Source organism: Canis aureus, chromosome 33 (assembly GCF_053574225.1).
Source record: "Canis aureus isolate CA01 chromosome 33, VMU_Caureus_v.1.0, whole genome shotgun sequence".
In the NCBI taxonomy this organism is placed as follows: Eukaryota; Metazoa; Chordata; class Mammalia; order Carnivora; family Canidae; genus Canis; species Canis aureus.
In genome coordinates, this window is record NC_135643.1 from 19,605,400 (window position 1) to 19,632,133 (window position 26,734).

General features: G+C 32.8%; 1 long non-coding RNA gene across 1 annotated transcript in view; it reads right to left on the minus strand.

Moving 5' to 3' along the window:
• Positions 1 to 13,527: 13,527 nt before the first annotated feature.
• The window catches only part of LOC144304066 (uncharacterized), a 126,353-nt gene continuing 113,146 nt past the window's right edge, over positions 13,528 to 26,734 (minus strand). Inside the window, exons 2-3 of the long non-coding RNA XR_013371050.1 lie at positions 14,209 to 14,347; positions 13,528 to 13,656 (exon numbers count right to left, since the gene is read on the minus strand). This is a non-coding gene — a long non-coding RNA (uncharacterized LOC144304066). The remainder of the gene's footprint in view (positions 13,657 to 14,208; positions 14,348 to 26,734) is intronic.

Consider the following 26,734-nt stretch of genomic DNA (forward strand, 5'->3'; position numbering starts at 1 on the left):
CGGAGAGGAGAGAGAGAGGCAGAGACACAGGCAGAGGGAGAAGCAGGCTCCAATGCAGGGACCCCAACGTGGGACTCGATCCCGGGTCGCCAGGATCATGCTCTGGCCTGAAGGCGGTGCTAAACCGCTGAGCCATGGGGCTGCCTATACAGTTGGGTTTAATCCACCATATTATATTTATTTTTCTTAGACTTATCCTTTCTTTGTTTTTTGTATCTTGTCATTTTTTTTTTGTATTAACTCAGCAGTTTTTAGTCTATGTCCTCTATTTAACTTTTGGGTATTTATTTTTATGTTACTTTTATAATACCTTTTCTAGTGATAGTAATATTCATCCTTAACTCTATCTAGCTAAATTAATTTGATACCATCTCATGTGCAATGTAAGGCTATTCCTACCCTCCTGACTTTGCACAATTCTTTTCATATATTTACAAATACCTATGTTATCACCTCCACAAAATAGCTATGTTTTATTTTAAATGGTTTCTCTTTTAATAAGATTAAGAAAACAATGTTTTATATTCAATCTTAAATATATATTCCCAGTGTTCTACTCTCCTTAATTTAGATCCAAGTTTCCATCTGTTATCATTCCCTTCATCATGAATAACTTCATTTAACATTTCCTTTAGAGCAGTTTGGTGGTAGTAAATTTCCTCATATTTCATTTAGTTGAAAATGTTTGTCTTCTTTTTAGGAGACTATTTTTGCTAGAGAATTCTGTGTTGATGTTTTCTTTTAGTACTTTAGAGATGTTATTCCATGTTTTTTTGTCCATCGGTTCAAATAAGATTATCAGTAGTCTTATATTATATATCACTGCTTACCTTTTGTGTCTTTTTTCCCTCTGTCACTTCTTAGTTTTCTTTGTAACTTTTGTTTCCTGTATTTTGACTATGATGTGGTTTTGTTTGCACTGATATGGATGTGGTTTTGTTTGCGTTGATTCTATTTGGGATTGCTTGAGTTTCAATTTGTAAGTACATTTCTTTCATGAAATTGGAACATTTTCAGATATTATATCTTCAAATATATTTTTTGCCCCCTTCTCTTTCCATCTTGGATTCCATTTACAGATAGATCAGGCTGTTTAATATAGTTCTATAAGTCCCCTCAAGGTCTGTTGAATTTTTTTTCTTTATTCTTCAGACTCCGTTATTTCTGTTGATCTGGTTTCAATTTACCTGATCTTTTCCAATTGCAATTAAACACATCTGGTGGAATTTTCATTTCAGATTTGTAATTTTCTATTTTTATTTGTTACTTTAAAAAATAGGAGTATTAGGATGTAATCCATACAGGATATAATTCACTAGCGGCAGGTATGTAACTTAATGCTTTCAAATAAATTTATAGAATTGAGAAACTAGTTTTAGAACATTTACTTCATTTTAAAATGATTCCTGTTTGCAGTTGATCCCCATCCTTACCTTAAAATCCAGGCAGCAGCAATTCTGCTTCCTGTCTTTAAAGACTTCCTTCTTTGTACATTTCTTATAAATGGTATCATACAATATGAAATCTTTTACATATGATTTTATTCACTAAAGGTAACGTTTATGAAATTTACTCATATTACAACATGTAACATTTTGTTTCTTTTTCACATTTTTTCATTCACCAGTTGATGGACATTTGGATTGTTTTGAATTTTTCTTTTTATGCATAATGTTACTCTAGAACTAAATATAAAAGTCTTTGTACATCAGTTTAACTTACCTTGTGTATATTCCTATGAGTTGTATTTCTGTGTCCTATAATGAATTTAGGTTTTACTTTTTATGAATAACAAACTGTTTTCTCACGTTGCCATGCCATTTTATACAATCCTTAAAACATGAGAGTTATAGTTCTCCACATCCTTACCAACACTTGTAATTTTCTACATTTTAAAAATTATAGCCATTCTAGTAGTTGTAAAATGTTATCTTATTGTGGCTTTAAATTTCATTTCCTTAATTACAAGGATTCTCTGCTGAGAATCTCCAGACTTTCCTTTATTATGATATTATATTTCTCTAAGTCACAGTTTATAAGCAGTATTATCATGTTAAACCAGATAATGGCTTGTCTGGGGAGGATATCATGTGCATTATAGGATATTTAGGAACATCCTTGGACTCTACTCATTGGATGCCAGCAGAAGGCCTATCAATTGCGACAAAAATACCACTAGATATTGCCAAATATCCATTTTGGAAATCAGGAATCATCCCAGGTGAGAAACACTGCTCTAATCCTTTGATAGTATCTTTAAATTCCACTTATATTAATTCCAACATCATAGAATAGATTTTCCTGTTTCTTCATATGTACAAGGATTGCTATATGTATAATACATTGTAGAGACTCTGGCTTCTGTTTTCTTCTGAGGAATATTAATTTTTGTTTAGCACTCAGTTGAATTGCTGGTCTATTACCTTGTGTAAATTGGAACTTGTATTTGTGTTTCGTTAAGGTAGGCTATTTTGGATCTTCTCCTATTCCTGGAGTGAATCCCTTAGCTCAGGGATGTACTCTTTGTGCATGATGTGTCTTTTGGGCTTTTAGTGGAAAGCCCAAGATTTTTTTTTTTTTTTAATGGCATAGCCTTTTTTTTTTTTTAAACTTAATTTATTTTTTCATGAGAGACACAGAGAGAGACAGACAGACAGACAGACACAGGCAGAGGGAGAAGCAGGCCCCATGCAGGGACCCTGACATGGGAATCGATCCCGGGTCTCCAGGACCATGCACTGGGCCCAAGGCAGCACTAAACTGCTGAGCCATCCGGGCTGCCCAAGAAAGCCCAAGATTTTTATAAGTACTCATTCCTTGGTAGATCTCAACTATGTCTGTCATTCAGAATCAGCTGAACCTTCTGGTCAGGGTTTTCAGCATTTATCTGTTTCTTTCCAAATGGTGCCTTGACTCTCCTCAACACTCACACAATTCTGTGACCAAATACATGAAAAGATTTTTTTCTGGATTCTCTCCTTTCTGGTATTTCCCTATGCTTAATTTTTCAGCTTCCCTGGTAGCCTTAATCTATATCTTTTGACCCTTCACGCTGATAAAGATCATTGATTTCTTCTAGCATTCTGGACATTGTATGCAAAAAACTAGTATCAATGTAGACCTCAATAAGAGATACACTCAACTAGCTTCTATCTGCTTTTGTGTCAAATCCCCATCAATTCTTCCTGCCTTTATCACTCTCTACTGCCTTAAAATAATGTACATGTGCGTGAATGTATCTGTGTATATATCTATTTTACAGAGTTTATAATTTTTATCTGTGGTCATGTTAGAAACTGTTTGTTTTGACATCACCTGAATCAGAATTCTCTATGGTTAGCCTTTCATATCCCAACTTTACAGACAAACAGTTGTAGATGAAGCAAGATTAAATAACTTTTTTATGGTCACATAGTTGGTAAAGTAATCCTCTATTTCACTATACAGTTGGCCCTTGAACAGCATGGGTTCAAACTATATGGTTCTATTTACATGCAGATATTTTTCTATACATATAATACAGTACTGTACATGTGTTTTCTTTTCCTTAGGATTTTCTTAATAACATTTTCTTTTCTGTGGCTTGCTTTATTGTAAGAATACAGTGTATAATACATGTAACATACAAATGTGTTAATCAACTTTTTATATTATTGGTAAGGATTCTAGTGAATAGTAGGCTATTAGTGGTTAAGGTTTGGGGGAGTCAGAAGTTATATACAGATATTTTACTATATAGAAAGTCAGCAAAAAAAGAAAAAAAAAAAAGAAAGTCAGCACTCCTAACTCCTGAGAGTCAGCGATACTTTTATTTTCTATTGTTTTCTTTTTTCTATGTAGTTTTCTTTTTTTAATCAATTGTCTGGAGTTAATAGCACATGATATATAGATTGCTATATATAAATATTATAGATTGTAATACTCATACACAGGAGTTCATTGTCAGAGGTGAGTTTGAATATGTATGTGTTTGGTTAAAATCAATTTAGAAAAAGTAGGCTTCAATCCTATTTAAGAGTTAAATAAGCTTTATATTAATTTTAAAATAAACCCCAAGATTTTAACTCCAAAAGACTTTTCAGCTTTTCAAAATTAGTTGTCTAAATACGTATCAGCCCTGGTTCTGGATTCTCTACTCCATTTATTGAATTGTCTGTTTGAACCAGTACTATACTGTTTTGGTTACTGTATCTTTATAATAAATCTTGAAATCATCTGGTGAAATAAGCCTGGTTAAAAGAATAATAAAAGTCAAACTCAAAGAAATAGAAAGTAGAATAATGATTATCAGGCGCTAGGGAGTGGGGGAAATCAGGAAATATTGGTCAAAGAGTACAAAATTCCACTTATAAGATGATTAAGTTCTGGGTATCTAATGCATAGATAGGACAAGAAATGGTAATTATGTGATGTTATGGAGGTGTTAGCTAATGCTATGGTGGTAATCATTTTGCAATATATAATATATCAATTCATCATGTTGTATACATTAAACTTAGAAAAAGTTTCTTTTTCTTAAAAAGACAAAGAAAGAAAAAGAAAATAAGAGAAGAGATTCATGTGATCTATTTCTTAGTTCTCAAGGTTTCCAACACTTTAAAAGAAAAAATAAGTCTATTTTCTCAGCTAACAATAAATTAATCCTAACATTATTAACTCTCCATGTCTAAATGTATTAAAATTTAGCTTCACAACAACCAATCCATTCAAATGAGATATCTTAGGGATGCCTGGATGGCTCAGTCAGTTAAATGTCTGTCTTTGTCTCAGGTCATGATCTCAGGGTCCTGGGATCCAGCCCCAAGACTCCTTACTCAGTGGAGAGCCTGTTTCTCCCTCTCCTGCTCCCCATGCTTGTGCTCTGATGAATAAATAAATAAAATATTCAAAAAAAAATAAAGCATCTTAACATAAAAAGATTAACTTCAGCAGATAGTTAATAAATGACAGAATTGGGAATCAAATTTTGGCAATGTAAGCCAGAGCTGAGTTCTTAAGTACCTTACTTCCATTCATAATAAAACAGTTGAAAGCTATACAAAAGCATACAAAAAATAATAATAAGTTATTTTAACCTCACTCAGCAAAAATAACTGCTATTTTTTGATGTCCATTCTCTCCAGACTTTTTTATTTATACACTAATAGAACAATGCTTTTTATAATTTGTACTCCCACCAAATTGAATGATATTCTCCAATGTGATAACAAATTTTGATTCATTCAGTTCAGCAATCCAAATACAATTTTATATCCCAGATTCATTTAATTCAAGACTGTGAAGAAAACAAAGGGATTTAAAAAAAATAACAGAACCTATATTTGATAATGAAAACAACATAATTGCTGGTGTTTATACTTAGGTACAATGAACAATAAAGAATATAAAGGATTAATGACACTTCTGAAGATTTTTTTTAAATTTATGAGTGAGAGTAAGAATAAGCATGAGCAGGGGCAGGGGCACAGCAAGAGGGAGAAGCAGACTCCCTGCTGACCAGGGAGTGCCATGTGGGGCTCAATCCTAGGACCCCAGGATCATGACCTGAGCCAAAGGCAGACACTTTACCAACCGACTGAGCCACCCAGGCACCGCAATGATATTTCTTTTTATGTTTCTTGTTACTAAAGCAACTGACATGACCCTTAATCAGCCAAATATATAAGAGGATGACTCCTGTTCATAGTCTTTATCATGTGACTTTGCTAAATTAACATTTATTAAGTAAATTCCTGGTGTGTTGGATGGTGGGCCAGGTTCAACAAAAGACCACAAAAAAAAAAATGAGATAAAGAATTATCTTACTCACGGGTCCTGGAGGAAGTGTACAGTATGCTTGAGGGACTACAGGAGGAGGTCAAGGTGGGATACAAGCAGATAAATGGGTAGGACCTTGGGCAACTAAGGTTTTAGGATCTGTGAGTGGAGTACTTTGAGGCTGTCTAAGAAAGGCCAGATTGGTCAATTCAACCCAAAAACGTGCAGGGTTTTGGTAAGCTCTCCAAGGGTTTTACCTAAGAAATGTACAAGGTTAAAGACCTGGGAGGCAGGGGACACTCTTTATTACAAGAGATTTGGGGAAGTCAGACTAGGAACTTAAATTTGCTTCTGAGTCCCAGTTAAAAGGATGCATTTGCATGAAGAGTTCGTGTCAGTTTAAGGTCCCCTGCGGTCCACTTGGCCAGACAAAATGGATGCTGAGGCAAAAATGCCATGGAGTAGCTGAGTTACAGTCTGGGCACCTTACCATTGAATTCTCAGTTTTTTCTTTTTCATTCCAGGGACAGCTAGACAACGCTCCCACATTGTTTCTCTGAGCTACATGAGTGTGTCTAAACTTTCTCCATAGTGACCAGTGTTTTCCTGCTCTGAACATTCCTGCTCAAATATAGAAGTGCTAGGCAATGGAGAAAGATTCTTTCTGCTTAGACTTTGATCTAAACTTTGGTTCCTCATTTGCAGGGGTCAGGACACATCACTTTTAATTACTTTCCTTCTAGTGAGATGCTTTTTACAAAAGCATAGGTTTCTGCTCTGGCCTTGAATGATAAAATTGGAAAAAAATCTGTTTTGCCTGTTTACTGAGGAAATGATATAATGTGTAGGGTAATAATATTTAGAGATGGCTATAAATTAATAATATGAACATACTTATGTTCTTATGAGCATACTACCTCCTCAGAAACTTTTCTCTATTTTTTCTATTTATATTGTTTTTCTATTTTTCTATCTATTTTTTTAAGATTTTATTTATTTGACAGAGAGAGAGCACAAACAGGCAAAGTGGTAGGTAAACAGAGAGGGAGAAGCAGCCTTTCCTCAGAGCAGAGACTCCAACGTGGGGCTGCATCTCAGGACCCTGGGATCATGACCTGAGCTGAAGGCAGACTCTTAACCAACTGAGCCACCCAGGTGCCCTGAAACGTTCTTTTTCTGAAGCTACCATTTCTCACAGATATCAATTGGGTACAGTGAGGACAAGGTATAAGATCACGAGCTGATAGTAAGTAGTTTCATAAAATGGAGCTTGAAGTTCTTTCTTGGCTTTAATTTATAGAATAAAAACATTACTGTTTCAGTGTTTTAGGAAAAAATAAGCATTAACATATATTTGTGTGTGTGTGCAGGCATAAGTACATGACATATATACATAATTCATTTCAAGTACATATTGTGCATTATAGTCTATTATATTTTTATGTTTACCCCTTCCTCTGGATGGGGAAGCATAGGGTACAGTCTTCCCTTGTTCACTACTATTTCTAAACACAGCTACGGGAATAATTCATTCCTGGGTGACAAAGATAATTGGATAATAAACTGTCGAATGAAAGTTTATTTTCCATTTTACTTAGAAATTTATCTTATAGAAATTTGAATATCACTTTTAATAAAATATGCCTAAATTTTAATTTCTATTTCTTTAAAAACAAAGCAGTTTATATAATCAGAAAGGGATGTCTACTCTGCGTACAAAAAACTTCCAATTACATTAACACAGATCCTGTGTTCTGAATTGTTCTGGATGATTAAATGTAGGTGTTTCGATGATCTCTATTTAATATGTGAGTGAGAGACAGATGAATTCTGATTAGAAGAGGTGTTCAGCAGACATTTAGCTTGCATTAATAGGGAAATAAAAGCCCTTAACATATCCTTACTGGGGCTAACCGTGTAATTCTAAACTCTTGCTTTCACATGCATAATTTGTGAACACAGAAAATTTGCTAGGCAAAATATAGTACAGTCTGTTTCATATAAACTATGTGAATCTTACCAAAATCTTCTTAAATAAATATTTTTAAAATACCAGTTACTACACATGTTAAGTATCTTAAAAGTGGAAATGGGAAATTATATACTTGGAGGTAGGGCATGAAAATCCAAATGAATCATTTGGGAAAACTTCCAGCATAGCAACTTCTGAAGAGAGCTTTACTGTCATAATAGTAATGATGAGCTTAATTCCTCTGGGTGCATAAAATTCACGTAAGGATAGTATTGTAATTTTAGATGAATGAAAGTGTTTTGAAGGGGTGCAAATTGGCTCATACACACATCTCCACAGCCCTTGGGAGAAGAGATGAGCCTGAAGCAAAATCCTTCTTGAGATTATAATGCTCAGCTTATGAAGTTTATATTTTTTCTAACAGGAAAATACACCTACCAGAAAAATCTTTTGTTAACCTTCTGTTACAACTTTGCCTCACACTAGCAAACAGCGAGATGTAGTCAACTCACAGCAAGTGCTTATGTTTGAATAGAAATTGAACATTCCCAAAGGGTGAGAATATGGCTATTTGCACCTTCAAAATGGAATTGTAAGCCTGAGGCCAAAAACAAACCTTTATAAGATATAAATTTGACACAATGGACCTCCTCTGTCTCCTTCAAACTCCTCCCTAATCTTGGAGACACTACCATGTTTTATTATTTTTCCAGGCTAATTACTCCTCCAGTCTCTCCCCAAAGTTTTCCCTTTTGTCTTCTAGGCTTGATAAATATTGGATTTGTTATATTTAACTGGCAGTTGTGCATTTTCATTTAGAAGTCATAGGATCATTAACTAAAGTAAGTCTAACTAAAACCACAGTCTTTCAAATTGCTCATCTTTCTAGATTTCACTGTCAATACAACTGTACTATGATTTTTCTTGTTACACAAATTCAAACCTTCAGTAATATTTTGAATTTCTTCAACTTACTGTTTAATTTAAGATAGATTATTAGGTTAGACTCCAAGTCGATTATTTTCATACTGGTATCATTGCTATTATCTGTTCCTCTATATTATTATTTTTTCTTCTATATCTTTATTACCACATTTCTAGATCAATGTCTCCTGCTTGGATAATTGAACTAGTATTCTAACGGGGTTTCCAGCCTTTAGTAAAACATTTTCATGGCATATCACCATCAGATTGATTTTCCCCTGCAGTGTTCCTGACAGGGACTTATCCTTGATGAAAACAAACTAAAATACTTCTAGATAACATTCAGATTCATGTCCTTCCTGACCAAAACACATTTTTTTGGTCTAATTCCCTTTCCCTATATTTCCAGATATATTTCTTTCTATTATACACAATACCTTCCTCAAAGCCTCTCCATTTCCAAAATCCATCTACCTTTTGAAATCCAGCACTATTTTCAGAATATACTGATAATTGATCATTCAAATATTGAACCTCGAATGCACTGTCTACACCAAGAGTTGGCAGATGACATCCATGGGCTAATTTTACCCTTCCACCCCTTTCTGGATTTCCTGCAACCTAAAAATGATTTTTACATTTTTTAAAAGTTTATTGAGCCCCAATCTGTAACAGTATTTGCAAACTGGTATATGAATATATGGATTTCTGGGTTCTTTATCAGATTTCTATTTAATTTATGCTTTTATTTCATTATCTAAAACTAATAAATATTTATTAATCATCTGTGTAAACTCCTTAAAACTGAATATTGCCATGTGGTCTTAGGTTCAGATTCCATTTTATAGTCATCAAAATTCAGTGTAAGTGAAAGTATTAGATTTTAAATAATTTTCCATGCAAACTATATTTGAAATTGGGCATATAAGCAAGAGGAAGTAAGTATTGCCAGCATTAGGTTGGCAAGCATCTATCTTCAAATTCAATCTTCAGATGAGTATCTGAACTTTAAAATCATAGCATAAGACTTTAGATTTTTAAGTCAATAGCAATGCCCAATTGGAATTCACATTTACAAATTAAGATTTTAGGTACTTTAGCAAGAACTTCTCAAATTGAATTCTGTGGAGCTGCCTTCTTCAAATACACTCTCAAGGTCTAGGCCTATTCAAATCAGAAAACTTTTGCACTCCTCAGACATTGCCCACATGTTAGTTCTTAGTTCTTAGTTCTTGAAATGGCTAGATATTGTCTACAAGGTGATTACAGTATTAACTTCCTTTCAGACTCTACAGTAAAGACAAGTAACTTTACTTATACCATTATACCATTCTTACAACAATTTTATTTATTTTTTTCTGATTGATTCAGGTAAAGGCAATGGGGGAAAGCAGCTGGTTCTCAAGGGGACATCTTATATACACTCCCTGTGGTAGCCCTTTGAAAGAAACTTCAGAGCATCCCCTTGGCACAGAGCTCATTACTGCCAAGGAAGTCTTGGGATGGAGATGGACAGGCAATTTGGGAGGGAACAAAGAAATCTCATTATGTTTTTCCTGGATAGTGAACACATTCCTGTTTCCCAAATGTAAAATATAATATCTAGCATGATAATCTACAATTAGTATTGAGTGTTTATTTTTCATCCAAATGAAAAACATGTCTTTTGTACAAATCTAGGGGAAATAAAAATGAAAACTATGTAAATAGGGGAAGTTCTAAAAGGCTAAGAGGACAAATGAGAAAGCATCCATTTAATAGATTGAGGAGATCATGTAAGAAAGAGTTTGAAATGTTTCTTTTTTCATCTTAGGATTCACAAGGAAGAATTTTCACTAGTGATTGGAATAGAAAAAAGTGACTCTATGAAAGAAAAGAAGAACTATAAATAAGTGTCTTGATATTGCTTTTTGGGAAAATATATAATTTTATTACAATTATCTAAACTTTATACACATCTGTACTAGTAAATCCCAAGGACTATGTCCTTGTTCTTTAAAATTTGCTTATCAAGCAGCAATATTTACAATAACAGAGTTTGTTAAAAATTCCAAATACAGATCCTATCCAAAAGTATTATTTATGTATTTTATTTATGTATTTGTATTTTCATACATATTAATATTTGAGAAGCAGTTCTTGACAATATGTAAATCCTAGTCTACTTAGCCCTTCTTTTATTGAATTTTGTTTATAAAGTAAACCAAATTTGTCTCTCCCAATGAAAACGTTTGATAGCAATAGCAATAACAAGAAAGAGTTTATTATTGAAAGAGATAGAAGTCAGCAAGAATAAATGAGAAGGGGATCCCTGGGTGGCGCAGCGGTTTGGTGCCTGCCTTTGGCCCAGGGCGCAATTCTGGAGACCCAGGATCGAATCCCACATCGGGCTCCCGGTGCATGGAGCCTGCTCCTCCCTCTGCCTGTGTCTCTGCCTCTCTCTCTCTCTGTGTGACTATCATAAATAAATAAATAAATAAATAAATAATTAATTAATTAAAAAAAGAAAAGAAAAAGAATAAATGAGAAGTTACCCAGAAGGTTATATTCCATTCCATCAGCAGTCATGTTGCTGTATTGCTGTTGTTGTTTTTGATATATATTTATGCACTCACTGTAATATTGATTATTACCTGTTTCAATTTGTAACAATCACAGGGATTAGCCTGGGATAGTGTAATTATAGTCAATCCATATAAACAGCATTAATAAATACCACTTATATCTTTTCTATAAATACAGGAAATTTCTACATAACAAGGGTCATCTCATTTTTATCATTTACATCACTGGTATCAATCATTAAAATTATTTAAATGTTGATTATGTAAATATGTTTGACCTGCTAAATTTGCCAGAAAGTTTATATATATTCTTATACAATTAATCTACTCATTTGGCAAAGTAAAGGTTATTTCTTGATGTAATTTCATAGCTTTGGGCAACTTTTAAGATAAAAACTAGTTTTATTTTGATGACATTTCCACTAATTCATTTTATCTATTAACAAAAACTATTTCATCTGAAAGCATAAATTTAGTTAAGGACAGTGCAAATTACTTCAATCACAGTGACATTCAAATAAAAGAACATGCTTTCAAAGGATCCCAGAAATTATACCAAAATGACAATCATGCCATATTTAAGCAGTATGAGTCCAAAACACTGAAAGTGGTAGGATTGCATGTGTAGTAACATAAATGATTTATAAGAAATCCTGGAATTTGTAAATTAAATATTTATTGCAAAAGAGTCAACTTGGATGTCTATAAAATTAAAGTGTTAACATTATTCAAAAATATTTAGAGGGCCTCATTTAGAATTATCTTTATAAATGACACTATATACTGTCATTAAAAACTCACAAATGGTGTTCTAGTATTCATCTTTATAAAAAAAGATTCAACTTTTGAAAAGATCTTTAGTAAACTAGTTGAGATAGCAATTTAAGATTTAGTCTCCAATGGAACATATTGGTAGCTGAACATGCTGGACAATGACTTGAATAAAATAAATTATCTAAAGTAATAAAGATAATACTTCAGAGGTCTCTACTGTCTGTATTGCTTTAGTAAAGGAAACATCATGTATTAAGATATTCAGATAGATTGACCTCCAAATACATGGGAGATCAGTATAATTTTGTTTTCTATTTCCTTTTTCCCTCTACTTAGTATCTATTACTCACAAGAAAAACATAAGTACATAAGGATATAAAGTGAATTCAATAACTCTTAAAACATATAGAAGTCATTAAAAAAAAAAAACTCTACAGACTTTTCATAATTTACAAGCCAAATCAAGTTATCAAAAAAGGGGTAAGAATATGTGAATCTTTCAAGTAAATTAACTTTTTTCCCCCCTGTCAGATGTTTATTTTCATTTGGGAAAGAGGAATTCTCCAACATAATAGTCAATAAAAAATGGGGTTAAATATTCCGAAACCATGATGGCATGTTTCTTTCTTAAAACTAGATATAGATTCTACATCAGAACAAAAAGGATTATACTACATATACCTCCTCAAATCTCCCACCCCAAGAAATATATAAAAAATAAATAAAACATTTTCTCAGATTTTTGGTAGCATTTCTTCCTTGAAAGCAGCTGATAGGTCTATTACTAGAGCTAATCGTTAATGTTTTCCTACTAATACACTACCAAGCATAAGTAAGTGTAATGACATAATTGTTCCAAAAAAATATAATTAAGTTTCATTTTGTCGAAATTATTATATGCATTTTTGATAGAGAATCAAGTATTCCCAGCCTCTATTTTCTTTTTTGGAGACAAAACAAAACAAACAAGCAAAAATCATAATACATGTTATAAATATAAACAAAGAAACGTCTAACTCTGTCTGCTGGAGGCGACTTCCCACAAGAGGTCATATTTGATCTAGAAAAGGAAGTGTCTTCATTGTAAGATATGTTTTTTTTTCATACCAAACAAAAACAAATGATTAATGGATGTGGATATATTCAAAGTATATAATTGTGAAGGAAGAAAATATTTATCAGCCTCAGCTATAAACAATCTAAACAGACAGCTCCCCACAAGCTTCATCTCTCAGCAATGGACAAAGTGAAGCGAGTTTTTCTGGCTAGAGCTACTCTAAAACATTTTCAAGAACGCTGATCATTCTGTCATACTTTCCCCATCTTTCAAATTCATCCCAACCACATGTTTTAAACGATCAATTTATATAATAAATGTAGTACTTGACTGGTACTGATTCATGTTTTAAACAGATGAATGCTTGATGAATGTGGCACAAAAATGCTATCTTTATTTTCAAAACTAAGACAAGGCATGAGAAATAATTTATATCAAATATTTTTCTGAATAATTGTTTTATTCAAGTCAATGTCAGAGTCCCAATAAGTTACACAGCAGGTTATTTCTTAAATTGCTTACCCAGCTATAATCTTTCTTTTGCCTCATTTGTAGTTTCTGTAATTGTCATATCTTCAATCCACTTTTTTTACAATTGAAAGAATACACTGCAGAGAGAGAAAACACAGTAGAGGAGTGTATTTGAAATTAAGAACTAACCATTTCATGTCAGAGAGGCTACAGAAGTTTTCTTACATGCTAGAATCTTTTATTTAATAAGAGCTAACTCAAAATGTCACATTCTTCATGCCTATAAAGTTATGAGGCAAATAATGTGTTTCAAGAAAATAGTCATGTAGTTTACATCAAGTGTAAAAAAACACAATCGTGTGCATGCACATGAACACACATTCCTACATCAAAATACTCTCAACCACCCCAACTTTACTGGACTTTACCTGCTTCCTGCATTCTTTACTATTTCTGATTTTCTCACTAGTATTCACAAATAGTATGCTAGATATCTATTCCTGCATAACAAATTATTTAAAAATGTAGCAGCTTAAAACGATGCACATTTGTTTTCTCACAGTTCCTGTGAATGCAGCTTAGCTGGTACATCTACTCAGTCTCTTACAATGAGGCAATCAAGGTATTTGCTAAGGCTACAGCTATCTCAAGGTTCTGGTGAGGCAGGATGCTTTCCCAATCTCACTCACCTGTTTTTGGCAGGAGCCAGTTCCTTACAACTTGATGGACAGAGAATTTCAGTACCTTGCCAGTAATTGGCCAAAAGTCTCCATTGTTTTTTCCATGTGAGTCTCTGTAAGGCAGCTTACACATCGCAGGTAGCTTCATCTAAGCAAGAAAGCAAGAGGGTAAGAGAGGATGAAAAAGACAGGAGTCACAACTCTTTGATAACCTCTCAGAAGTGACAACCTGGTTATTTTACCCAATTCTCTTTATAGGACATGGGTCTCCAGATCCAGCTCATACTCAAGTGGAAAGGCTTACACAAGGCAATGAAAAATGGGAGGCAAGCCATCTTAAGGCTGCCTCCTACTCAGTGCATAGACTATAGTCAGCACTTAATAAATATTTCCAAAATAACTGTTTTTCTTATTATAAAAAATCTCAAAAAAATATAAAAAATCTCTGAATCAACAAAAGAGTTCAAGTGATACCAAAATAAAATAGTTTCTATATTGACGAATAACTCTGTATTTCTAAAACCAACTGGGCTAGATCTAAGTAACATAACCTTTGCTTTAATCACTTAATCCAGTGAAGAATTCAATATACGTATCTAATCATTACTATTCATAACCTGGCTTAGCTTGGTGACCTGTCAAGAAGACGGTAAGATATTTACAAAGAAATCTACTTTCTGTAGGTAACCACAAATATCTTGGTTTAATATTAATGTCACATTTTTATATGAAAATATTGATGGTGGTCACTTTAATGCAGTACTTCCTGAGCAAGCGGCTTGCTAGGACCAATCAACCTTGGAATGAATGGAGATGTATATTCTCAGGATCAAAAGTTGTGTATGTGTACAAATACTTATTTGAACCTGTTTCTGCTAACTTTCAAATATAGGCATTCCAAAGCAAAGTGTGCATTGAAAAATATCAATATATTTATAGGAAGTAATAAATTTATTGTTTTCTACTTGAATGGAATTTCCCTCAGCAATTTTTAAATGCTGCTACCAGTTCTAATGTGTGCTTTTCTTTGACAGTAAGAATTAAAAATTAAGGATATAGGTGACATCAATTGTCCTTAAATAAGTGAAATTGTTAATCTTTGAGTATTTAACTAAAATATCTAGAAAACTAATAGCAAGACATTGAAATTACTTCTCAAATTCATCAAAAAATTAATATGGGTCTCTCTTTACTATAAAACACCTAGTAATAATATGGCTAACTTTGAGGAAAAGAAAGATAAGTATCAACTGAAGAAGGAGATTAGTCTTAAACACTCTTCTTTTTCAGTAACCAATACAATTCATCAACTTTTTACATGTTTTCACTGAAACGGAAGAGTGACCAAATTCAAAAGACGTAATCTGTCATTCATATCTCCAAGAAATGTTTTGTTTCTAATTCTAATATGCATAACTAAATGCTATTTTCTTGTTGGTGCATTTGAAATTTTAGCATGTATCACCAGGGCTTCTGATTCCTGATTTGCATCCATGAAATTCCTTTAATAAAATGAAATATAAATTTGGTATAAGAAAATCAACTAATAATTCTTAGTACTAATACCATAAAGACATGTGATTTTAAAAAGCAAAAATAATATTTTATAGCTCTTTATATTTAGAATTTGCTTTTATTTACACACAGTAATCATTCAATGTAGTTATCATTGTCTGCTTTAATGGTTTGGATAGCATCTCCCAAAGAGATATGTCCAAGTCCTAACCTGCCACCTGTTATTGTGACCTCATTTGGAAACATGATTCTTACATGTAATTAAGTTAGGAATTCTCAGATGAAATCTTCCTCAATTTAGGGTGGACCTTAAACCCAATGACTAGTGTCCTTATGAGGGAAAGAAGAGGGATATTTGAGATACCCAGGGGTACAAAGAGGAAGACCATGTGAAGACAGAAGCAGAGACTGGAGGGATGCATCTATGAGCCAAGAAACACCAAGAATTACTGGACTATCAGAAAGTAGGAGACAAGATAGGATTATTCTTTAGATCCCTCAGAAGGTGCCATCCTTGCCTACATTTTGATTTCAGATGTCTAGCCTCCAGAACTGTGAGAGAATAAATTTTCTTTGCTTTAATCCATCAAGTTCGGGCAGCCTTGGTGGCTCAGTGGTTTAGTGATGCCTTCAACCTGGGGCGTGATCCTGGAGACCTGGGATTGAGTCCCACGTTGGGCTCCCTGCATGGAGCCTGCTTCTCCCTCTGCCTGTGTCTCTGCCTCTGTCTCCTTCTGTGTCTCTCATGAATAAATAAATAAATAATCTTTTAAAAAAATCCATCAAGTTTATGATAACATGTTATGGCACCCCTAGGAAAGTAATACTGCCTCATTTAATAGAAACACCAAACCACTGAGATTCTTATTTTCCCAAGATGAAAACTAAGTAACTGATTTGATATGGGCATCATTGGCTTTGAAACAAGAATAAAATATTATTTTAATATATGCTGCTTTACCATTTCCCTTGATACACTATAGAGTACCTGTAGTGTTTGGTCAAAGCACTTACCATTAACTCTGAGTTCACAGGTGATACAAAAGGGTGATACTCAAAAAGTACATAAATATTAGGACCATCTAATCAAAATTTTACATATACTTTCTTTTTTAATGATTAGAGTGAAAAACATGTGGTTAAACAGGTCTAAAAGAGCTCTATTAGTAAGTAAAACTGTTAACAAATCGAACAATAATGTATGGTAACAGTTTAATTATCAGATTTTTTCATCTTAGAACACAAAGTAATGATGTATTTTGTCATTGATTCTTAAATTTATATTTGTGACATATCTGTGATTGTCATATAGGCTATGTTAGTTAAAAGGAGATAGGAGTTTTTGCAAAACGTTTTTTCAAGGATTGCTTCTTTCTCATGCAGAGACCTAGAAATGTCACATTGTCACTTGCCAGAACTGACAAGAATATATGATTCCCAGTGAAGAAGTTTATTCTGAAACAGATGCTAATGTTATGCTTAGGAAATGCTATCCTATAGAGAGGTAAATTTAATTTTTCATTTAAAATGAGTATTTCTTCTATTTGTATTGTTATGTTCTTAGTGTTTTATTTGTTTACTTTCTCATCGGAAGGTTTTTTTTTTTTTTTAAGGTTTTATTTATTTATTCTGAGAGACACAGAGAGAGAGAAGCAGAGACATAGGCAAAGGGAGAAGCAGGCTTCATGCAAGGACCCCGATGTGACTCCAGAATCATGTCCTGAGCCAAAGGCAGATGCTCAACAACTGAGCCACCCAAGTGTCCCGTCTCATCGAAAGTTTTAAGCCCAAGAAAAAAAGTTGTTTATCTGGCATAAGTTATTCTGAGTTGATGTTTTTCATCATAGTTGTGATCTACAGAACCTAGCATGTCCCCTATATTTATATCCTGTATAATCCCTCAACCCTGTTTGTAGCCTGGATCTGTGATTTGTTTGTAATTAATAAAACCTGGCATTCCCATGATTACATTTATATCTATGTATCTATATTTTTACCTATTTATTTTTGTATCTGTATCTACATATCTGTCTCTGTGTATTGGTTGCATATATATATATATATATATATATATATATATATATATGAATATGGACATATATTTGCACGCAAGCATGTGCTTCTCTGCAGAAATATACAAGCATGTGTTTGTATACAAGCTTGTCAGGAAGATTTCTCCCACTTCCTGGTTTCATGAGCTTTCATTTGATGAAAGGGCCTATGGAAAGCACTGAGTAAAGGATTTTCAAACAACCTATGGTTCCTGGTCAAAGACCATCAGAAAAAGGGAGGACTTAGCTCTGAATTAATTGTAAGGAGACTAAGGCTGCCAACAGCCTGAGAAAATTCAGAAATGAATTTTCCTCCAATCAAGATTCTGATAAGAATGCAGTCCTGGCCAAACTTGGATTACAGTCTAGCCTTGACCCATGATGGAAACTGAGTAAGTAAACATGTATTGTTTTAAGCTGCTAAATTGGTTATAATTTATTATAAAAATCTGCAAAATGAGATCCCTGGGTGGCTCAGCGGTTTAGCACCTGCCTTCAGCCCAGGGCGTAGTCCTGGAGTCCTGGGATCAAGTCCCACGTTGGGCTTCCTGCGTGGAGCCTGCTTCTCCCTCTGCCTGTGTCTTTCATGAATAAATAAATAAATTGTTTTAAATTGCAATAGAAATTAATACAGTAATGAACTTTTCAACAATATTAATGGTAAGTCCACTCTTCTTCTTGATCTACATTGTGGGCTTTTAATATGAATTAAACTATTTTGTACAAAATTAAATCATTTTGTATCTTCTTTCTGCTCCATTTGTTTCCATTTTGATCTTGAATCTACTCTAATGGTGACTTGTTCAGAAATCCTGTACCTTTCTGCTCTAAATTGGAAAATATTTGTGTGGTAATAAGGTTTTTTGTTTGTCTTCATTTGATGTGGTTTTAAGTGTAATTCATATTCATTCCTCTTAAATTCTATTTGGTAATTCACATATGAAACTCATTAGCATAGACATGCATTGTATCATTGGGAAAATTTATTTTGCAATTGTGTTACAAGCCAATTTTCTGGGAAGGGAGGAGGCAGAAGGAGAGAGAGAGAGAGTCTTAAGCAGGTTCCACACCCAATGCAGAGCCCCACATGGGGCTCGATCTCACAGCCTTAAGATCATGACCTGAGCTGAAATCAAGAGTCAGACAATTAACCTACTGAGCTTCCCTGGTGTCCCATAAGCTAATTTTTTAATAAAAAAGTTTTTAGGTTGGCAGCTGCCTGTAGTTGAAGGAGTGATTGTCATAATGAGAAAACTGCCATCATGATACAAGTTTTGGCAGCATCAAACATAAGATATGCATGTTCAAGAGCTCTTCCACCTGAATGATGAGATTTCTTTGTCTAGTATTTCTACTTTAAAAGCCCATTATTATAAAAATTATAATGATACTTGGCTTTTTATTTCATTTCTGTTTTTAATTCATCAATCTAATTTCTTGGTTAACAGAATCTGGCAGATGTCTCTATTTTTTTTCTGTTAATTTGGCAGACTTAACATATTCTCTATAGAGAGGCTGTTTTTTTTCACTCGGCTAGGTTTTTCATTTCTTCCTGGCACTTGTCCCGGTCTTTAGGGCTTTGCAACCTCTTGAGAGGTGCTCCTGCCCATGCCCTCCTCCCTCTTGGATTGTCAGGCAAATCCTGTGAAACACTTTTTCCCATATCCACTGATGAACAATGTGACATGGTGCAGTGGTTTCCTGTTTCTATTTTTTATATATTCTGAATCCTACCATTTTATTTGAATCTGTAAAAAGTCTAAAGCATTTGTATTGGTTATAAATTTCTCTCTTTATATTTTTATTCTTGATATTTTTGAAGGCATTTCAAATTCAAGTTTCAAGGAAATGAGGACATTATAGAAAAATAGGCAGGAGTATAATTCCTGAAATTAGACAGGTCTGACTTCCTGGCTTCAAATGCTTTCTCTACTATTCACTGGCTACATGGTTTTTGAAATGAAATTCAATCTTTTGAAACTCAGTTCCCTCATTTCTAAAATGAGCATCATTAGAATGTTTCTTCATGTGGTAGATAAAATAAATGAAAGAGATGGTATATTTTTAGCACTTACTAAAGCATTTTGGAATATAATTTATGCTTAATAAATAGTATTTATTATTATCAATGTAACTATTAAAATAAGAAGGCATTTTTAATACCATTGATTCTTAGCCAAGGGTGATTTTAGAGTCTCCCTCAGAGAACACTTTATCCCAAGGTCTGTGAAGATACTTGGTTGTCACAACCAGGCCAGTGGTTGAAGGGTTTCTACTAGCATCCAATGAGTAGAGGACAGGAATGATGTCAAATATCTTACAATGCTTGGGACAATCATCCACAATGCGTGGTCATCCATCCCAAATTGGAATGAATGCTGAGCTTGAGAAACTCTGCCCTCTGTTTGCTCATCAACCCTTGTTGATATTGGTGATGTTTTCATTTGAAAAATCACATTATAAAAAAAAAAAAAAGGAAAGAAAGATCACACTATCAAAAACATTTTACTTTTTCTTTCTTTGTGTGCTTTAAAGTTATGTTTCTGCAAGCTAATTGACTTAGAGCAAAATGAATGACTACTGTATAAAATATTAGATATAGAAAATAAGCCTAAGTAAATAGCTTCTTATAATTGCTAAACTCTTTTTTTACAAAGTGAATTATTTACTATAAACCAAATCATGATGCTTTTGGCCTTTTTAAAGAGATATTTATAAAAAGACAATATTAAGTACCAGTCATTATTAGTTATTTAGGGAACCATGCAAGATTATTTATGCAATTCAAACCTAGAAAAAATATTATATTTGGGTAAAATAAGTTGTATCAGCTTATTATTAGATTTATCTTTTTTTCATCAATGACAAGCTGAATAATAGCAGGATTTAGCCATTGTATTTAATTAGTGCGATTAATCATCATTATTGTACACTTTATAGTGGTCAGTCACATTCAGTTTTATGACCAGAGTTGATCCTAATACAGTGCATTAGTAATCATTCAGAAACTTAAGAAAATAAGCCATTTGCTCCCATTTGGAATTATTAATATTTTCCATTACTAATCTGTATCTGAATGTTTTAAAATTTTTTTAGTTTGAATTTATGTTGATTGACAGAACTAGTTACATTTAAACTAGTATTTGCAAATTGAAAAATGTTGTATACTAATATTTTCAGTGGCTTATAATTTTTATTTTTTTTCATCTATTTAATCAAAATTTATATATATAAATTCAACAGGTATACTCCAATGCCACTTTCTCAGTGAGGCCTTTCTTGATAATTCTCTTTGAAAGAACAGTCTTCCACACATATTTTCCTTTCTTATCTTTCCTTGCTCTATTTTAGTTCATATCATGAACAACTATCTAATGTACTATGTATTTTATTACTTTATATTTAATATTCTTCTCTCTATCCACTAGCACATATAAAATTATGAACTTTAGGATCTAATGTGTTAGGTTTTATTACAGCTCTGCCTGTTACTAACTGTGAAAGTTGGGACAAATTAATAACCTTCCTGTGCCTCAGTGTCTGTGGGAATAATAAGGTTACCAACCTCATAGGGCTCTCCTGTGGTTTTATATGCTGATATTTTTTAAAGTACTTAGCTCAAAGTAAACACAATGCAAGTGTAAACTTTAATCTTCATATTGACAAAGATTTTTTTCATGACTGTATCTCTAGAACCTGTAATATGTCTAGCACATGGCAGACAGTAAAAGGCTTGCTTAAATAAGTTTATCCTTACCTGCCAAAGGTTCTCTGATTTTTCTTTTGTCACAAATACCTTAATTTGATCTTTTAGAAACCATCATGTCCTCCAACTAGTCTTTTCAAAACTTCAAAATGGGGGAAAGAAGAGTGGAGTAAAGGTGACAACATTTGCAATCAAATTGGAGGGATTTTAAGATTGCCTTCTATTTTTAATACACATTTTTAGTGACCATCTTTTGTCATTACTCATGGTTGAAAGGACAAAGCCAATAACATAAAATGAAGTAAACAAAAAGTACTATAATTGTAAAAACAAGCCAATCTTTTTTTGAAGGTAAATTATAACATGTTGGATTAAAAATAGCTGTCTACTTAGACAATGTGTAATGTAGAAATTAAGCTTAGGTACACATGTAGCTAATAGAAATGAAAGTATTCTGCTTTGTAGTTGACAAGTCATCTACCTGAGAATTTGTGCTTGATTTGCTATTAAATCTTGTAGAGAACATAATAAATAAAATAGACTTAAGACAAATGTTAATCTATTTCCTACTTATTTACATTTGAGAATTAGGATCTTTTACATTTAAATGAATTAAATTATTCAACTTATAACAGAAACAAAAGTAAATGAATATTTTAGATTAAATTTTTATTTTATTTCATTTACCAAATCTGAAGGTAATGACAAGCTAAGATGTACGCAAATACCTCACTAAACACAACAACATGAGGTAGGTTTTTAATAACATTTTGTAGTTTAAGAAATTGAAAGTGAAAAGGTTAAGTAACTTACATTTTGTAACACAGTCAACATTCAAATACAGGTGTATGACACTTGGGCCCAGGTTCTTCCATTTTCTAAAGCCCTATCTTCATTGTTAGAACTAAGATCATGTAGATTTTACCACTAGTATGAGCCTTTAATTTAAAACTAAAGATTGATCCTTATATCAATTTTACTTAATGAATTGTGCTTCTATCTATAAAGGTAAAACAAAGACAGAACCTCCCCTCAGAAACAACTAGAAACTGTGCAAAATACATAAAACTCTTTCCGCGTATTGGACATCAACCAGTGTAGGTTTGTGATTCTTGAAAAATGAGGCATAAATCATGTGGTACATAGAATTCCTCATTTCACTGCCTGGAGATAATTTATAGACCACTTATTTAAGAGGGGAGAACCATAGCCTCAGCATCTTTACATGATTGAAATGAGGACATGGTGATCGGATTTTTTGGAATTTGTGTCAGCTAAAAATGTAAGCCAGGATTCTGAAGAGGAGAGAGCTATGTTGAAAAATTACTGGAAATCTGTTTAGGGATTCTTGTGTCTTTACTGACTAAGAGGCTGTGTATACATAGAGTAAAACTCTAAAATGCAGGACAAAAAAAGACAAAGGATATAGAAGCATAACAATTCCAAGAGCTTAGAGAGACTAAATAGATGTTCAAGCTCCATCCCACCACGGCAGACTCTTCCATAACAACATATAGCATTCAGTAGAGATCCAAGGGAGACAATACCTAAGTATATGCCTGAGCTCTCTCTGAAATGAATACTCTTCTACTCCTGTGAATGTTCCTAACCTAACAAAGCTTAAAAACAAGCAGGAATAAAATTAGTACAAAAATATTAATTTTAGGCCAAAAAACACCAAAAAATCACACTATTTAAGGAAAATGAAAAAAATCACAATGTTCAATATCTAATAAAAATTCTAAACAAGGGCAGCCCGGGTGGCTCAGCAGTTTTGCACCACCTTCAGCCCAGGCCTGATCCTGGAGACCCGGGATTGAGTCCCATGTCAGGCTCCCTGCATGGAGCCTGCTTCTCCTTCTGCCTGTGTCTCTGTCTCTCTCTCATTCTCTCTCTCTCTCTCTGTATCTCTCTCTCTGTGTCTCTCATTAATACATTAATAAATAAAATCTTTAAAAAAAATTCTAAACAAGTCAAATAGCCAGAAATTGTGACACGTAATCAGAATAGCATTCACTTAACAAAAACAGACCCAGAAATCTTAGAAATTATGGAATTATAAAACAATGCCATTAAAAGCTATTATAGTTATAAACATACATTTAACATTAAATAGGAATATAATAAGTTAAAAATGGAGCATTTTAAAAAGACCAAAATTTTAGAATCTATTTAAAATACATTTTTATTGAATGCCACTAAATGTAGATTAGACACTGTAGAAAAAAAAAAAAAAAAAGGAAAGGAAAGGATCAATGATCTTGGAAACAGAGCAATACAATCTAACCAAAATGAAGAAAAGAGAAAACAAACAAACAAAAACTCCAAACCAAACAAAAACCGAACAACCCATAAATTGATCCTCTGGGACTATGGAATAAATTGAAGCACTGTGAACTGATACAATAAGAGTCCTAGCATAAAAGGGAATACAGAAAGAGTTTTAGAATAATGGCTGAAGAAGATAAAATTTGATTAAAAAGACCTAATAAACAAAAAATTATAAACTTATAAATTATAAAAGTTCAAAGAACTATGAACTGGAAACACAAATACAAGGAATATATAACTACATTTCCAAAAAGCACCAGAGTGAAAAACAGAACACATTATATACAGAGAAACAGAGTGACTGAACAACTCATAATGAATAATGAAAGCCAGAAGATAATGGTAACTATGTTCAAGTAATAAAAGAAGAAAACTTGTCAATTTAGAATTCTATATCCAACAAAAACCTTCTTCAAAAAATAACATTGTAATATAAACATTTCCAGAAAAGAGAAGGTAGAGGATTCATTATAAGCTGATCAAAACTAAAACAAATATTAAAAGAAATTCTTCAGTCAGAAAAAATATACCACATAAAACTTAGATCTTCCCCAAAGAATAAAAGTACCAGAAACTAAACATGTGAGTAAATACAAAATATTAGTTCTAATATTAAATTTTTAAAAAGATAATTATGCTATTGACTAAAAATTAAAATAATATATTGTGAGGTTTATGATATATGCAGAAATAAATTGTTTGAAAATAATAGTATAAAGTACAAGGAGGAATGAAAGCATTTTTTTTTAAGAATGTATCTTATACATTGTACATGAAGAGTATACTATTTCAAGATAAATTGTAATAAATTGAATATATGGTTTCTAAATATTAAAGCAACCATTAAAACCAGAAGAGTCATACCTAACTAATAAATAATGGAAACATTGAAAGTATGTATTATTTTTTTTTTTTAAGATTTTATTTATTTATTTATGAGAGACACAAAGAGAGAGGCAGAGACATAGCCAGAGGGAGAAGCAAGCCTCCTGTGGGGAGCCTGATGCGGGACTCGATCCCAGAACTCTGGGATCACAGCCTGAGCCAAAGGCAGATGCCAAACCACTGAGCTCCCCATGTGTCCCTAAAAATATGTTTTAAAAAACAGAAAGAGGGAAAAATAAGAAACAGATGCAATAAATATTAAGCAAATTATAAGATGATAACCTGAACACACTGATATTTAATTTAATAGTAATGATCTAACTATATAAATAAAAAGGCAAATATTGTATGATGAATATAAGAAACACAATTTAAAAATACATAGAGATATAACGTAAGTAAGAGAATGAATAATATATATGAACCCGGCAAAGACTGAGCATAAGAAAGCTGAAAAAGTTATAATAAAAACAGGGGAAAATTACCACAAAATAAACATATTATTAGTGACAAAGATGAGAATTTCATAATGATAAGGAAGTAAAGTAACCAAGGAGGCTTAACAGTCCTTCATGGCTATGTACCAATAACAGAACTTCAAAATACATAAAGCAAAAACTAGTAGTAAAGAGCAGAGAAATAGATAAATTCAGAATGATGATTGAAGTTTTTCACATTCTTTTCAGTAATTAATAAAACAACAACAAACATATCTATAAAGATAGAAAAATTTTAACAATATCAACCAAGTGGACCTACCTGATATTTATAGAATATTGTAACCTAAATAGCATAATCTTCATGTATATGTGGAACATTTAACAAAATAGACCATTTCATCAAATTTTCATCAAAATTTCATCAAAATTTTCATCAAATTTTCAAATTTTGAAAACACAATGTTCTCTTGCTACAGCAAAAATAAACTAGAAACTAATAATAGAAAGATATTTGAGAATTTCCTAATATTTTAAGTTAAATAAAGCATTTCTAAATATCCCATGGGTCAAAAAGAAATAAGGAGACAAATTAGAACATATTTTAAATTAAATAAAAATGAAAACACAGCATTAAAAAATCTGTTCAAAGGTAAATTTATAGCTTAAATATTTGTATCAAAAACAAACTAACAAAAATTTATATCAATTGTCTATGGCAAGAATTCACAATTATTTTTTTGTAAAGAACCAGATGGGAAATACATTAGGCTTTGTAATCTACTGCTGTTCCTACTAGGTCTGCCTTTGCAGTGTGAAAGAAACTTGAAAATCCTTTTTTCATTTTTGGCAAAGAGAACCAGAAATGTATAAAAGGGATAATGCAATTTGAACATCTGTGGTTTATCTTGTGAATAAAGTCATCATATTAACAGAATAATTGAGGAAAAAAGAAACACAAGATATCTCAATAGATGCAGAAATACCATTTGACAAAATTCAAGGCTCATGCATGTTAAAAACTCTGAGCAATTTAGAAATAGAAAAGAACATCCAGTGAAACATCAATGAAAAACCTAAAACTATGATTATACTTCATGGTGAAAGGCTGAATTCTTTCCCCTTAAGATTAGAATAAGTCAAGATATCTGTCTATCAAGATTGTGCTAGAAGTGAGGGGAGGAGTTAAGATGGCAGAGATGTAGGGGACCCTGGGCATTCCTCATCACTTGAACACAGCTGTATTGAGGCCAGAATACTTGGAACATCCAAGAAATCAATCTGAGGACTGAGAGAAGGATCTCCCCAGTTGGAGAAAGAGTGGAAAGTGACAAGTACGTGGAAGTGAATTAGGGGAGAGAAAAATTATTGTGTCAGTGAGAGGTAGCCCTTTCCAGAGGGAGAGAAAAGGGATAGAAAGAGAGGGATTGAAAGAGTGCAATATCAGGTTCACACAAGAAAACCTCTTGAGATCATGGACTGGAGAGCAAGGGGTACTGAATGTCACAGTTTTTTTGTGTTTGTGTTGTAGTTGTTTGCTTTCTTTTACAAATAGCATGTGGAGTTCAAATTCTGAGGTTTTGGAATTGCAAGTCTTTAACTGGAGTGTT